The sequence below is a fragment of the Vicugna pacos genome, chromosome 1 (genome assembly GCF_048564905.1).
Source record: "Vicugna pacos chromosome 1, VicPac4, whole genome shotgun sequence".
NCBI classification, from domain to species: domain Eukaryota; kingdom Metazoa; phylum Chordata; class Mammalia; order Artiodactyla; family Camelidae; genus Vicugna; species Vicugna pacos.
The window spans coordinates 59,647,416-59,663,153 of NC_132987.1; positions in this window are offsets into that span (position 1 = coordinate 59,647,416).

Genomic DNA, 15,738 nt, shown 5'->3' on the forward strand with positions numbered 1-15,738 from the left:
CTGGGCAGCTCACAAGATGTTCAGGTGCACATGATCCTGTTCGGGGCAAACCGGCAATTTTATCTCTGGTGAGAGTAGGCAGGTGAACAGTTAGTGAGGTCCCCAGGGAAGGGTGGATAAGTCATGACTCAGTCTGTTCAGTTCTAACAAGGTGACCCCAGAGGGGAGCCCACCCCCTCTGACACTCACAAGGTTCACAGGGCCTTGTTTTATCCTCTCCTTCCACCTTGTGCCCTAATAGCCCTGCGGCCTGAGTGGTCCAGCTCTGGAGAGACACAGCAATATAAATCTCTCCACCCAAATCTGTCCTAGTATTCTCTGCTCTTGCATGCTCAGGGGAGCCAAATCTGTACCTGCGGGAAGAAGAAAATGGACCCTAAGATGGGAGACAACAGTATCTGATAACAATTATGAACAATTGTCTTCCTTACAATGACAGAGCACTTTACAGTTCAACAAAGCACATCACTTAAATCTGTTTATCAGATCCTCAAAACCTCTTACTGAATGAAGCAGGTTGGATTGCTATTATTATTCCAATTTTAGAGATAAGGAAGTGAGAGATGGTGATGTTTGTGAAGTCACCAGCTAGTAATTGTCATCCATCAGCTCTCTATTTAGTTATGATCTCCTGCAAAGAGCTTTTCCTGAACCTCTTACACACACACACACACACACACACACACACAAAGTCCTGAAGGCTCCTTACAGACTCTTTGCCTTTGGACTTGATCGCCATGCTTACACTTCGTTGTAGCTGCCTTTTTCACTTGTCTGCCTCCCTCACACAAGTGTATTCTCCGTGTGGGCAAAGACTGTGATCTCTTGATCGCAGATGTGTCTGGCATACAGTCAGTGTTCAATCTAAGTCTGATAAATGAAGGAGTAAATGAATGAACCAGGTGACTGGCTCAGGCCCCAAACTCAAGTCTTTGATTTACGACCCAGGTTCTTCCCATCAAACCTCACTGACTCTGCTGTCAGCAACCATTGGGAATCCAGAAAAACACCACCAATCTCTCGCGTTTTCCAGAGCTATGCACTCTACCTTGCATTTCACCTACCCAGTCTGCTCCTAGAGCTCGAATCATGTTCCAAACCACGAATCATGGCAAATAAAACCTTTTCTTTCTCTTCTATTATAAAATCAGAGCTCAGGCCCTTTGTTGAATAAACTTGATGACAAAATAACTTACAAAAAATTAAGTCTCAATATTCAATACATCATCATTTGGGGAAACCGCCAGTCTACTTGACCTCTATACCTCAGGCCAGAAAAAGCAAATGGATTAATTGCCCTAGAAATCCTCTTTCTTTGCAAATGTCTTAACCTCATTGACTGCTGTGGGGAAACTCTTACCAATCCCTTGGCACTGCACCATCCGTCCCCTTCTAGCTCTTAAACTTGCCAAGAGGCCAAGCTCTAGGTCCTCTACACCAATCCACATTCTGTCTTGTATGTACCTTGGGTCCCGTGCTGAGGGGACCCACAGTACCTTCTCAGTGAAGACTGGAGGTGTTCAGTTTGGTTTGCTGTGAACAGTTAAATGAAGAGCCTCATAAGGGAAATTAATTTATCTATTTTTCTGGGTGGCAATAGAGGATGGGACTAGAACAGACGGGTGGCAGTTGCAGAAATTCGGGCTTCAGCCCAGGATACAGAAGCATTCTCTATCAATGCGAGCCACTCTGCATGCAATATGCTGCCTTAATAAACTCCCCATCTCGGGTGGTGTTCAGAGCCCCGTTATCCACCTGTCAGGGTTATGCCATAGGAGGTTCCGGAGTTGGTAAAGAGCTTAGACTTTGACCCCTGAGGTGCCTTTCAGCTCTGAGAAGCTATGACTCTGTGATTCTTTTTCAGATAAAATAATAGCTGAGAACGTTTCCTTTAAAGATCCACTTCCAGACAGAACTATGTTCTGCACTCTAAACACAAGGTGTTTTATATCCATTTTCACATAAGTTCTCAAGATCAAGGATGGTGTCTTTTTCTTTTTCTAGTCTTAAAATATCTCTGCATTTCCTTGTTTCTGGCTTTCCTACTGTCTGATCTAACAGGCAATTTTATTCCACCCCATACAAAGAAATTCTGTAGTACAGACAAATGCCACACACATCATACAACCATATTCCGCACACCCCAAATCACATTCAGAGAAGCTCTCAGGAAAAAGAAAAGAGAGATACTTCCCGAACACTTTTATTTACGTGCTCCTTTTAGAATGCTAGAAGCTGGCTCTCTGAGCAGATCTATAAAATTGAGCAGGGAATGGTAGTGATGCCTGCTTTGTTTACTAAAGCTTGTCAAAAAATGATTCTCTAGGTCCTGCACTGTAATGAGTTTATCTGAAAAACTTAGCTTCCCCTGCACCCCCAACTATGCCCAGCACCGTACATGAATAGAAGGAGTTGTTTCCCCTGATCTGAGACCTGATGTCTTGAGTTGTGGTCCAAAGCTCATTTTAAATTCCAAGTTGCAAAACCTGGAGAGAGGGCATTTGAGGAAAATGCTGACATTTCTTTAGCTCTGACAACATTATCACACACAACCATAAATATACTTCCTGGACCATGTCTTCTGATTCTGCTTTCCCTGTTAGTAGTTTTAAGAAGAAAAAACAAAAACAAAAACAAAAACCCAAAACCCCAACCTCTTAAATAATTCCCCAGCACTTCTATATAGTCTAGTGGAAAACCAAAGAAAAAAGAAAAAGGAAGAAAAGAAATATAAAAAAGACAGGAGAAAAGAAAGAAAAGAAAAAAACCCGCAGCCCCCTTACTCTATTTAATTTTTGATGATTTGTATCTATTTAAGCTACCCTGGGGATGTAAGTATGTGCATTTTATTCTGATTTGCCTCAGAATTTTTTTAGGGGGAGGTGGAGGCATATAGATATGCATTATGAATAAATAAATTCAGATAAAAGCAAAGGGCTGGCAGTCAGGAGACTGATTTAAATCTGGGTTTTGCCGTTGGTTAATTCCACGGTCAGAGGAACCTTCTCTCCTCTGAAACTCCTTTTCCTCGGTGTAAATGGATAGAATAAGGTGTCTGTCATCCAAGTGTGGCATTCTGAGACTGCGACTCTGACATGAAAAGATAAACAAAGCAATCTTGTGCTCAGTCCAATTTCTAACACATTTTGTGTATTTATTTTCCCCTAGTCTTGCCCTGTACAGCTTGACACTCCATAGTTGGATGTCCTAAGAATTTGTTTTTAGGGTCTTAGCTCTAAAAGAATTAGCCTGAAATCAAGAGAGGAGAATCTGTAAGTGCATTAAGACCCCCTTCTTGGCATACCTTGGCTAGCAGCCTCTTCTTGGTTGGTGGGGGATGGCGCAAAGCCTGATACGGCCCCTGCTTGGCCCTGGGGCATGGATCTATGGCCTCTGGGCTCAGCAAGTATGTTCAGACCCCAGAAATCCTCCCCACAGGATGAGAGGGAACAAAGGTACCCAAAGAAAATACCCTGGGAAGCATTTACAAGAGGTTACAAAACAGTTATAAAATAATTTTCTGGCCCTAAAATTAGAAGCCAAGGTCTGATGTTCTGAAGCCCAGGTGCAGGGTGAATCTATATATGGGCCTTTACAACTAGCTTATAAAGCGCTTGAAGACGAGGAATTGTTGTTTTGGTAAAAAGCCTTAAGGAGTCTTTTTATTTCTTTACAACCAAGATGTAAAAGAAGTCTGGTCCCAGAAATCTAAGCTAAAGTTTTCTTTTGAGTACTCTGGAAAAGAGCACATTTATAAATCTCGAGTAGTAAGTGATGATAACATGAGTCATGAAAGAAATAACAATCCTCACGCAATAAATAATATTGAAATGTGTATGATGACAAAAATAGATGCAAAATGAAGGCTATTATAGCCATACATACACATCGCAGATATTAAACAAGGGCAAGAGGGAGTTCAAAATTCTACCAGATCAAAATCTTAGTCGTTCACATGAGAAAGATGAGGTACAAAGAAGGGAAGTGACTCGCCTATGGGAAAACATAGAATGACAGGACTGGGACCTTTCCTGCCACACATGTCAGCACAAGGGCCAAAATACGCGAGGGCAAGTTCCATCCTACTGCATAACCAAAAATGGTATTTTCCATAAGGCTGTCTTTTTTATTCCTTCATTTCAGCAAATATTTCTTGTATGTGTCTTATGGGTCAGGCACTGTCCTAGGCACTGGGGATACAGCAGTGAACAAAAGCAAGGCCATCTGTGTCCCCTTGGAGCTTACATTTCATGTAAGTCACTTAATTTTTTCCCCCAGGTTGAGAAGAAAATTTCAATTGGAGAAGAATGGTCTTTATGGATATAGATGACATTTATTTGGTAAGTCACTTCATTAAAATGATAAACTGGATATATTGTGCTACAATTAACCTCTCCACCAATATCAGTCAGGGTTCTCTAGAGAAACAGAACCTATAGCGTATATATATACAGAAAGAGATTTATTTCAAGGAATTGACTTATGCGATTGTGAGGGCTGACAAACCCAAACAATCTGAAAAGCAGGCAAGTCCTAAATTTATAGGGAAGGCTGGCAGACTGAAAATTCAAGCAGGAGTTGATGCTGCAGTCTTGAGGCAGGATTTCTTCTAGAAAACTCTGTTTTTCTTCTTAAGACCCTTCAACTAACTTGATAAGGCCCATCCACATTATTGAGGATACTCTCCTTAAAGTCAACTGATTATAAATATTAACCACTTCTACAAAATATTTTCTCAGCCATAGCTTGATTAGTGGTTGATGAAATGACTAGCGACAATGGCCTAGTCAACTTGACACATGACACTGACCATCACAAATCTACCCAGCAAACATTTATTAAGTGCTTACCACATGCCACATTCTGCAATAAATCATCCACAGGCCCTGCCCTATGAAGGAAGGGCATAAGCCATTTACTTGAATAAATATGTGAAAAGATGAAGCCCTATAAATCCATAAGAGAGGTAAAGAACGGGTGCTATCTTTGAGGATTTGGAGAAAGAAACAGTTATTTCCAGGTAAAGAAATCAGGAAAAGCTGAAAACACAAAAGACTGTTGATCTTGTCCTTAGAGAATGAGCAGAATTAGGACAAGGAAAACAGGAGGGTGACTTCCTCGTGGAAGACACGACATAAGCAAAAGTGTGGAGTCAGGGAAATGTGTGATGTATATAGAAACATTGAGTGGCTCAGTTGGGCTGGAAATATAGAGCATTCATCAAAACCTCTTTTATTTAGCTAGCGATTACTCAGTGCTTGTTCAAGTACTCATGCCAAAGACATTAAAACATTTGCCGGTGGAACAGAGAGATCAAGAGACTCCTCTGAAGTCACACAGAAAACTTTGCCAGACAAGTCAAAGCCTTTTGCTTTCAGAAGCTACTGTTGACTTCAAAAATCAATTTTGCCATCCCTGAGAAAGGAGACTATGCTTTATCTTTGTTATTTCAATTTAACTATCTTTGAGAAGTCATGTTATTTTTTGATAAATGGAAGAAAATTATTAGGCCCTAGTTTTTAATGAGCATATAGATATCAATGTCCCCAAACAAGATGCTGGGGATTTATATATCATAAAATTGAAACCTTATTGCTTCACTACCACTCATTCAAGGGTATTTCTTGGTTTTGTACAATAATTAAATTGCTATGGTTAGGGGGATGGTATGTAGAAAGAAAGTACATATAAAAGCCGCAGCCTTCACAAGAAAGTCGAATTCCTCTGGGACTCCTTTATTTCATAGTTGTGTGCTTTATAATTTTTTTGTTTGTTTGCAGGGGGGGAGGCAATTAGGTTTATTTATTTTTTTACTTTTTCAGTGGAGGTACTGGGGATTGAACCCAGGACCTAGTGCAAGCTAAGCAGGCGCTTTACCATTTGAGCTATACCCTCCCCCCCATAGTTGTGTGCTTTATATATTCTACTTATTACAGTTCCTCTCAGCCATCGTGTTTCCATGCCCCAAGCCCCTCCCTCATTTCAAGGGCTAGCTGTTGGTCCAGCAAGCTCACCATTAAATAGACATGGCTTATACCTTACTCCACTACCAGCTTCCCCCATCCCTGCATTAAAGCCAATCATCCTTTTGCCTGCATAAGAATTCATGTTTTCTACTAATGACCTAACCAGCAATGGGTTTGTTTCCCAAACTGATGGTTTTATGACACTCAAAACAAAGCACTTGTCTTTGAAGCTAATGTAATATTTTTAAAAATTAAAATAATTATAGGAATTAGAGGATTTCAGACACTTGCCAAACAAGTCTTTTCTCAGCTTCATACCACTATGAATTGGGCAGAAGCAAATTATTCCTCCCAGTCTCCCTCTGCCTCTCCTACCTTCCACTTTATGAAAGGGAAGCTAAGTACCCAAACCAGGAAGTGACATCATCAAGCACCTGGTTTCATAACTCCATAAGGTGCATTATTTTAATTAAATCCATCAAAGAACCTAGTAAAAGGGAGGCTGGAGAGAAATGAGGTTATTGATCAAAAGTATTAAATAAATGGACATCACCAAAGAGTGGATGTTCACAAATGTGTGGAACACTCAAGAGGGATCAAAGTTCAGTTTCCACAGTGGATAACTGAACATTTGTCTTGTGACAATGCTCTTTTATTTCCAAGAGAGGGGAAGATTAGAAAGTGTCTAAAGGTTTAGGATCATAATATTACTTTAAGTTTACACAATGCTTTAGATTTATTGTGTACTATCTCATTTTATTGCTAATCTCCACAATCCTGCAAGGCAGGCAAACCATAGATTCACAGACTGTTGGGTTACATTTTGGAGGGCAGAGTTCAACCCTCCACAGCACGTGACTAGCCTAGGTAGGTGTGTGTCTAGGAGGGTGCCTGTGTGCCTTTCAGAAGGGCAAGTGTGGAGAGAGACACATGGAGCATCTTGGTGAAGATAAACGGTAATCACACCAACTAACTAATGGTCTTCATGAAATAAAATGTCTCCTCTAAGAATGGGTATTGTAACACGGTTTAGTTTATGTTTTTCACCCTGACCTCAGGATAAGGTCACATCCCTTCAGACAGAGAGCAGAGTCTCCCCTATCCTCAGAGACAGTCAGCAGGGCAGAGGCAGGGCCTCAGAAAAGTACAGAAGGCAAATCTGAAGAGGTAAAAAAGAAGAAGGCTTGCTTGCTTGGGGTTGGAACTGGAAGAATATGAAAAGTCAAAAGTCACTTCCAGCTGGATCAGGCTCCCAGTGGGGTGTGACGGCAGGGGAAGGCATTGGCTTGTTCCAGGGCTTGACCACACCACAAAGCGGGGTGGGAAAAACTACCGGTATAGTTGATCATTAAAGGAGAAAGTGCCATCACGTGGGGAGAGTGTAACAAGTACTTTAGCAAGAAATTCCTTGGTGAGTAGGAAGTTTCAGGTGGCATGGGATTAGCAGACATCCAACGCCTCCACCCTGGGATTCTAAGCCTGCCACTGCTCTCCTCGGGGATCTTAATCGGAGTTTTCTCAGGTGGGTTCCCTTGTATATTCACCGAGGGATCTTTCAATGATAAACTCATGGAGGGGGACAGTGAATGCCAGCAATTTCTTCTTGATGTTCTCCGAAGAGGGAGCATTTCCCAACAGTAGCAGCCCTTCACAGTGTGTTAAATAGATGAGATAACTAGTTGATTTCATCCAAATGGAGATCGAAGTCCAGTTTTCAGACCACTCTCTGCACCTGCCTGACTCCTCATTTCCCCAACAACTGTGTCCTTAATAGCTAGTGATTTCTAAGCTCTTACCAAGTCACAGACAGTATGTCATTCAATCTTCACAATCTCCTTGGAAGGTTGTAGAATTATTCTCGTTTTCAGAGTAGAAAACTGAATCTACCATGTAACTTGTCCAAGGCTATATGGTAGTAAGCAGCACCCTGGACTTTCACCGATGTCTACTTCAGTCCAACTTTATAGTCTTGACCATCACATTGGGCTGCCTTCCTGGTCTCCTCCTAAAGCATGTGACAATATAGTGGGTAGAGCATTGAGTGGGAAGTGAGACAGCTGGGTCAGGAGGCCTGATACCTTGGGTCTGTTGTTTGCCAGCTGTATGACCTTTAGGACCTCTGAGCCCTAGTTTCTTCCTCTGAAAGATTTATGTTATTTTTCCCTCTTAGCTACAAAATTTTTTGGAGGGCATGTTAAAAAGATGGAATGTGAATAAAAACTACAAAAATACTGAGTGAGCAGGGTACAGCTCAGTGGTAGAGTGCGTGCTTAGCATGCACAAGATCCTAGGTTCAATCCCCAGTACCTCCATTAAAACAAAAATTAAATAAATAAACCTAATTACCTCCCCCCTACCAAAATAATAAACAAAAACAAAACTATAAAAATACTTAAAGATGTAAGGAACTACATCTTAATTTTACATTTGTTTCTAATATTTTTCAGGAATTAATGAGATCCTGGGTTGAAGGAAAGAACTCAACAGAAGGGAGATATCATTTATTCAGTCAACAAATACTATACACAACGGTCCATCAAGAATAGTGAAGAACAGGTATTTAACAGCTTCAGGATAGCTGATCTGTGAAGAACTCGATTTCTTTTTTCACGTTTAAAAGAGAAGATCACTTAGATGAGTTACTGGGAAACCCTCTCTGAATTGCTGTCTGAGCTATACCTGTGTTGAAAATGAAATAAAGAAAGAGGTCAACTTAATGCTGACCTCCAAGAAGTCTTTGGTCAATTCAGCACTTTGTTCAAGCTGTAAATTTAGTCCCCAGATTGTCTAGTTAGATAGTTATTCTCCTCTCAGACAGAAAAAAAATGTAGACTGTTCAAAATTTAAAAGTCTGCTTCCCAGAGAAATGCCTTTGTGGAAAAGTAATTCAACAAGTACCTGATGAGTGCTTTCTGGGTTCTATACCTTGCTAAGGACTGAACTGCTGTGGAGGGTAGGAGTGCGGAAGGTAATGTTGACTACCGTTGCCTCCATGGGAGCTGTGCTAACAAGTGGAAGTTTAGAGGCTGAGACAGGCTGAGACAGAAATGGACTAAAGCCGGATGTCAATATGAGAAATAAGTGCTTGGGCATCTAAGGTTTATGTTCTTGGATTAGGAAGGTGAGCCCTTTTTGTGGAAGGTTCTGAAAGTGAATCAGAGATTTAATTTGGCCTTGTGGGCAATTAAAGAGCCCATTAAAGGTTTTAGTATAGTAACAGGATGAAAAGATACGACAAATTCAAACCAAGTGTCATAGTTAGGACACTTTTAATTTTGAAGGTTTTATAACCAGAAATAACTCAAATCAAATTAAGCAGAGAAAAAAAACAAGTGTAAGTGGAGAAATTTATTGGCTTATATAACTAGAAAGTTCAAGTAGTGGACTTTGCTCATGGTTGTTTAGGCATTCAGATAATGCCGTCAGCTCTCTGGATTGGCTTCATTCTTAGTCTATCTCCATGTAGCATTAAAATGGCTGTCAACAGCTTCAGCTTACATGGGCTTTAGAGATTATGGCCCCAGAGAAAAAGCCTCTGGAGAAAAGGCACCAGAGTGAGCTCTCATTGGCTCAGCTTAGGTCATGTGCTCATTTCTGAAAATTTACTGTGGCCACAGGGATGAAGCTGCTTGATTGGCCAGGACTGGGTCATATTCAAGCCCAGAAGTAGGGAAAGGACTCTAGTCAGTCCTTCTCCCACCTCCGTTAACTGTATAAATTGAGTACAATATTTACAGAATAAGGGTGGAGCTGTTTCTCAAAGGGAGAGATGCAGGCACACGCATTACCCAAGCTTGACTTAACACACTTACAGTCTAAAATGGAACACCTCTCTTTTCTTTAAACTATAGTCTGTTCCTTTCAAAATTACTTTTATTCATTCATTTTACAGGCACTCAATGCTGTGAGTCATAGCTTCTATTTCTGAGTATTTACCACAGAAGTTTTCTATTTGCAGATAGGTTGGGTTCTGAAAGTTAGTTGTAAATCCTTTTGTTCATAACTGAATCAGAAGGTGTAGCAGAGCTGCATAATTAATCCCCAAAGACAACTTTATAGTGTAGGGTTGTCGCTAGGAAGTGATGCCCAGCCTGGGCTGATATTTCCTGCTTCTGCTCCTGTACATCTGGTATAGGAGGCATCTGGCTAGTTCTTGCCATGGGAAGCATGAGGAAGTGATGTGTGTCTCTTCTTGGGGGTGGATGTAGAGAGGTGAGTGTGGCTTTCCCAGAGTCCCTTTCTCTATCTCTTAGGTGAATGGAGAGGCTCCCAGAACTTAAAGGAGAACTTAGTCATGAGAACAGAGTTCCTGGATCTCTGCACAAGCAAGTCATCCCACAAGCATCACCCATATTGAATTCTTACACGAGTGAGGAATATACCTTTACTGTATTAAGCCAATGAGAATGAGTATTACCTTAATAAATACAGAGGGGTTTAATCTTACATTCACATCCTCATTCCCACCACCTAGAACTTAAGTGTGATCTTCAAAGTTTAAAACAAGTGTTTACTTCTTCTTATAGCTGTACCTTATTTCTCCAACATCTTTTCTAAAAATAACCAATTTATTTCATATCCTGGATATCTGTTGAGTCAGGCAACCTCCCTTCTTGATAATTCCTCTGAAGTATGGGGAATTCTTTAGTAGTTTCTATGCCTACACTCACTCCTTCTTTACTGAGGTCCTTCAACCCACATACTTCATAGCTTGTGACAAATCTCATCAGCAAGGGTACGCTGCTTTGCTTTTAAACTCTTTAGTCAGCTCATAGCCCTCTCTGTTCTGAATGAACACATCACTGCTAATATTGCACACTCAAGTGGTACTCAGGTTCGTCAGTCACCTTTCTGTTGCTCTTAATGATTTTGCTGATTGCCAAGGCAGAGACAGATCCTTGCACCTGCTTCTTGAATAGCTCTTTGTCTTCAGAAAATTTCCTGCAGTCTAGTGAATCATGCCACTTAAAATTTTTAATATACCCTACCTTATTTATATAATTATCATGTGCCTTTTCTTATTAGCACTCTCAATACTTTCCTTGCTTTTGCATTTCTCAAATATTATGGGTTATTAATCTTTGTAAAACAGCTGGAAACCTAGACCCATAAAGCAAGTATGTAGCAGAATATGGAAAAAAATGTGTTGACCTCACCACCAATGACAACAACTGATGTCCCCTGTTGATAGTGAGCCTAGCTTATGTATTTTTACCTTGTTCTTAGTTTTATTATCATGTATGAATGCTGTTTAGTTGTAGAATCTCAGTATGACTTTAACACATACCCAGAAGTATTATCTCCTTCAGTTAAATCCTTACATTTTACACATGAAAAAAAGAGAGAGAGGTTGAAAGAGGGGAGTAATGGATTTCTGATCACATAATTTAAACTTCAGTGAATATGAGAAGCAGAATCAGATAATATGTGAAGATTTTCTAGATGTCCATCAGTCTGCCCCATCAACTTGTCATAACTACATTTTATTTTCTCCGGCCCAGCTTCTCCTAGTCCCTTAAGAAAATACTATGCTTGCTTCACTCAAGGGAGAAAGTGTAGAGAGAGATTCACCTGGAGACACATGGGATATGGTGTGGATCTGTGTCTATTTCATCAATTCTTAGGCTTTGGGTTATGGGGGAAAATGAGAGAAGCTGAACACATCTATATGAACAAGATCGATGAAAAAGAAAAGGGGAAAATGTTGGGGTCAGGGGAGATAGAAGGACTCTAAAGAAGCTGAGAATCCAGCACTAATTAGGTGGAAAGAGAGCCATTTCTGAGTTAGAGCCAATTATTCCTACCATCACTGAATATTCCAAAAACCACGGAATACATTTTATTGTGCAAAGTGCCACTTTTCAGACTTTTATTTGATATATCCCTAACGTCAGTGGAAAGAGAAGTTTCATTCCTGGGCCTGGGGATGAAGCCCAAAGAAAAACATTTCTGTTACCTTTAAAAGGTATCAGGTTAAACCGTATGCAGTTGCCATTGTTAGAGGCCAAACATGGTTGAATATTGACAATTGCATAAAGGTCAACCCAGAATAAGAACTTTGCTTTCTATTTGCAATAGACATGTGTTTATTTGAATATAAAGACAGGATTTTGAATTCCTTATCTTTGACTAGAGTTTGTGGACAGGGAAGAGCTGGCGATCTGAGTTGCCTCTGGCAGTTTGAAGGTGAAAGAAAAGCAGCAAACCTCTCAGAGACACCAAACTAGGCAGCTTAAGAACCACCAGGGAGGCACCGGCTTGATTCCAAATCAAACTTGCTGGGGGTGTTGGCAGGATGCTAAGAGATCGGGGTATAAGAATGAGCCAAATAAAGTCCCTTCTTACAATCTGATCCCCTAATTATTTCACTCCTGTCCCCTTCACAGCACTGAGTATGCCCTGTGTCAACCATTCCTAAGAAAAGTTTAGAGTTTTCAGAAACAAAAGTTAAACTCATGAGAGCCAGGAACGTCTATTTTGTCTTGATTGCTTCTTCATGTGTGTGAGCGTGAGTGCAAGTGTGGCAGGGGAACTTCCCCATGGGGGATCACGCTTTGGATCATGCTTTCCTGGAATAATGAAAGCAAAGGATGGAAAGCAAAGAGTTAGAAATCAACACTAGCTCTACACACTTTGTAAGATGCTAGAAACTTTCCATCTTTCCCATGTAATTTCTGTTAGCCAATATCTGTGCCCTATTCTGGTTGATAGTAAAACATTTAAAATTAGAGCTCTGGTGACTTGTCCAAGGGATAGAGTGGGAAATGGTGTTGAGCTTTAGAAAGAGACAGTAGGTTAAGTTCTTTGAGGTCTAAGGCAATGGAGATAAAAAAGACGTTAGGTCTGAGAACTTACTGTTAGAAAGGTGCACGTAACAGGAAGAGGGTTCCTGAGAAGCCCTAATAGAAGGGCATGAATGCTTCCCCAGATTCTGTGGTCACAAAAGTGAAAGTGCGTGGATGTTGCCGGCTGTGTGGGTGAGAGCCTCGAGGACTAATGAGTCAAACCTATACAGGAAAGAGCAGAGCATCCTTACACAGACTCTTGCGTCCTATAACCACACACACAGGTGTCCATAAAAGGGTAGAGAAGGGCAGCCTCATGGAAGGAGAAAAGGAGAATTTGAAGCCCAGCTACTCAGGTCCAAAGCTATGGAATGGGAGGAGTAGGATAGACAAATGTGCTGGGATGCTGGGTTGAACAGTGTTCCTTCAAAATTCACCTCCCCCTGGGATCCACGATTGTGGCCTGATTTGGAATAAGGTCTTTGTAGATGTAATCAAGCTGAGATGAGGTCACACTGGATTAGGCTGGGCCTTAAATCCAATGGCTGGTGCCTTTACAAGGACAAGAGAGGTTCGGAGACGTGAAAGACAGACACACAGAGGCAAGGAGGTCATGTAACGATGAAGGCAGAGATGAAAGTGATGTGGTTGCATGCCAAGCAACACCAAGGACTGTCAGCAAGAAATCAGTCACTGGTTACCTTCTAAAGGTCCAAAGTAATTCAGGAAGTGGGCTTTTCTATTTCTCTTCCTTTTTTCCCACTCAAATCTTAAAGAAGGGGACGACATCAAGAAAATACTTTACCTACTCCAGGAGTCATATCGGACATTATGTATTCAAGTCCTTCTTTTATTTCCAAATGAGTTCTTCTTGATCTTTGGGTAAAATCTGATCCTTTTCCTTTAATACGTTTTTCTTGGTCACTACCAGGACTTTAGGAAGAGCTCTCATTTGATTTTTAAAAGATAGTTAGCACACTGGATATCTATACAAAAGTAATTTTTTACCTCAGCGAAAGAGTGTAGTCAGCAGATAATTCACTCTTGTGGCTTTTCATTAGCTAACTCTCCCTCGGGGCAATTTAGAGGTTAAGGCCCTCCTCATCCACTTTCTTAGCTGCTGTTAGAATTACTGGTTCATTTTACCAGGCAAGGGGGAAACACAAACACACACACACACACACACACACACACACACACACACACACACAGACAACTCTCACCACTACTAACCCTTGTAATTGAGGATTACACATTTATTAAGTGTCTCATATGTTACTCATTTTAGTATATTATTTAATCCTCTCAACAATCCTATCAGTTAGAGCTCAATTCAATGTCAATAGGGAAAAAAACACGAGTTTGGAGACATTAAATAATTTCCCTCAAATCACACAGTTAATAAATGGCAAAGGTTTGTACAGTCTTTGGGACTCCAAAGTCCATTACTTTTCTGCTCTGGCCTTAAAGCATTCCTCTCCTTTAATCTCACGCAGAGGGTTAAAAAATCTCAACCATCATTATGACTCCTGGGATTAAGAGGGTCTAAAAGGAAATGCAAATACTTCATCTACCGAGGGCAACACATGACCCCACTGCTATCCTGGTTTTCATAATTTTTTTAAATGCAATAAAATTGTACCCAGAACCTACTTGTATGATAGAAACACATTTTATGAATGTTGATGTACTTGGTAATATCAAATGCATAGCACTTGCTTAGTATAAAGAAGTGAGCTATTTTTATAAACAAGAAAATTTGAAATTAAGAGTAAAGATGACATTTGAATTTTTTATCAGTTTGACTGTTAATGGAACACAAAATATTTGCATGCCCCCTAAAGCACCTTCTGAAAATTATTACTTTAGCACCTTTCCTTCCTCTTTTCAAAATATGCTGTCTTCTCATAAGATCCAGACACTGAGGGAATGAGTAAGGGATCCTGCTCTTAAGAGCTTGTGTTTTAGTCAAAAGAGAAGTAGCATGATCACAAATAATGTAAGGATGAAAATTGTTCCAATGAAGTACAAAATATTAGGGGAGTTTGGAGCAGGGGTAACTATTCTGGTTGGGTGCGAGGTGGGGACCTTTGTAGACTTTGAAAAAGAGGCAGCTTTTCAAGAGTGGTGGAAAAAATACATGCTGTGATCAAGAGAATGGCTTTAGATGGAGAGAAAGACACGATGAAGGAGGAAAAGGGCGGATGATAGAATTAAAGGCCACTTCCAGTTTTGCGTGGAGGAGTGCTGTGTTGGTGTGACTGGACAGGAGAGTTGGCTTCGGTGGAAAAGTCTGTGAACGTCCTTCTGAGGAAGTGTGGCTCCTCTGCTATAGCAATGGAAGCCATCAAAAAGATTTTTGAGCAGGGGAGTGAAAAGAACCAAACTGTCCTTTTTATGAGGTTAGTCAGACAGCAGGCTTTGGTGGAACACAGATTGAAGGAGGAGAACTAATTGTCGAGGAGAACTAATTTTCAAGGAGAACAATGAGGATGATCATCATGACCCCAGTGAGAAGGATCGTTCTGGGGGAAGGGTTCTTCATGATGAGGGCAGAGGGCAGGAGATAAGGTCCAAAGCTATGGGGTGGAAGGAGTAAGGATAGAGAGGTGTCCTGGGGTGCTGGGTTGAACAGTGGTCCTCCAAAATTCACCTCCCTCTGGGATCCATGATTGTGGCCTGATTTGGAATAAGATCTTTGTAGCTGTGATCAAGTTAAGATGAAGTCATAATGGATTAGGTCGAGCCCTAAATCCAATGACTGGTGACCTTACAAGGACAAGAGCGATTTGGAGACATGAAAGGACAGACACAGAGGGAGGAAGGCCATGTAACGATGAAAGTAGAAATGAAAGTGATGTGGTTGCATGCCAAGGAACACCAAGGATTGTCAGCAACCATCAGTAACGAGGAAGAGGCAAGGAATGATCCTTGCCTAGAGCTTTCAGAGAGCATAGCCCTGTGGACACCTTGATTTTGGACTTCCA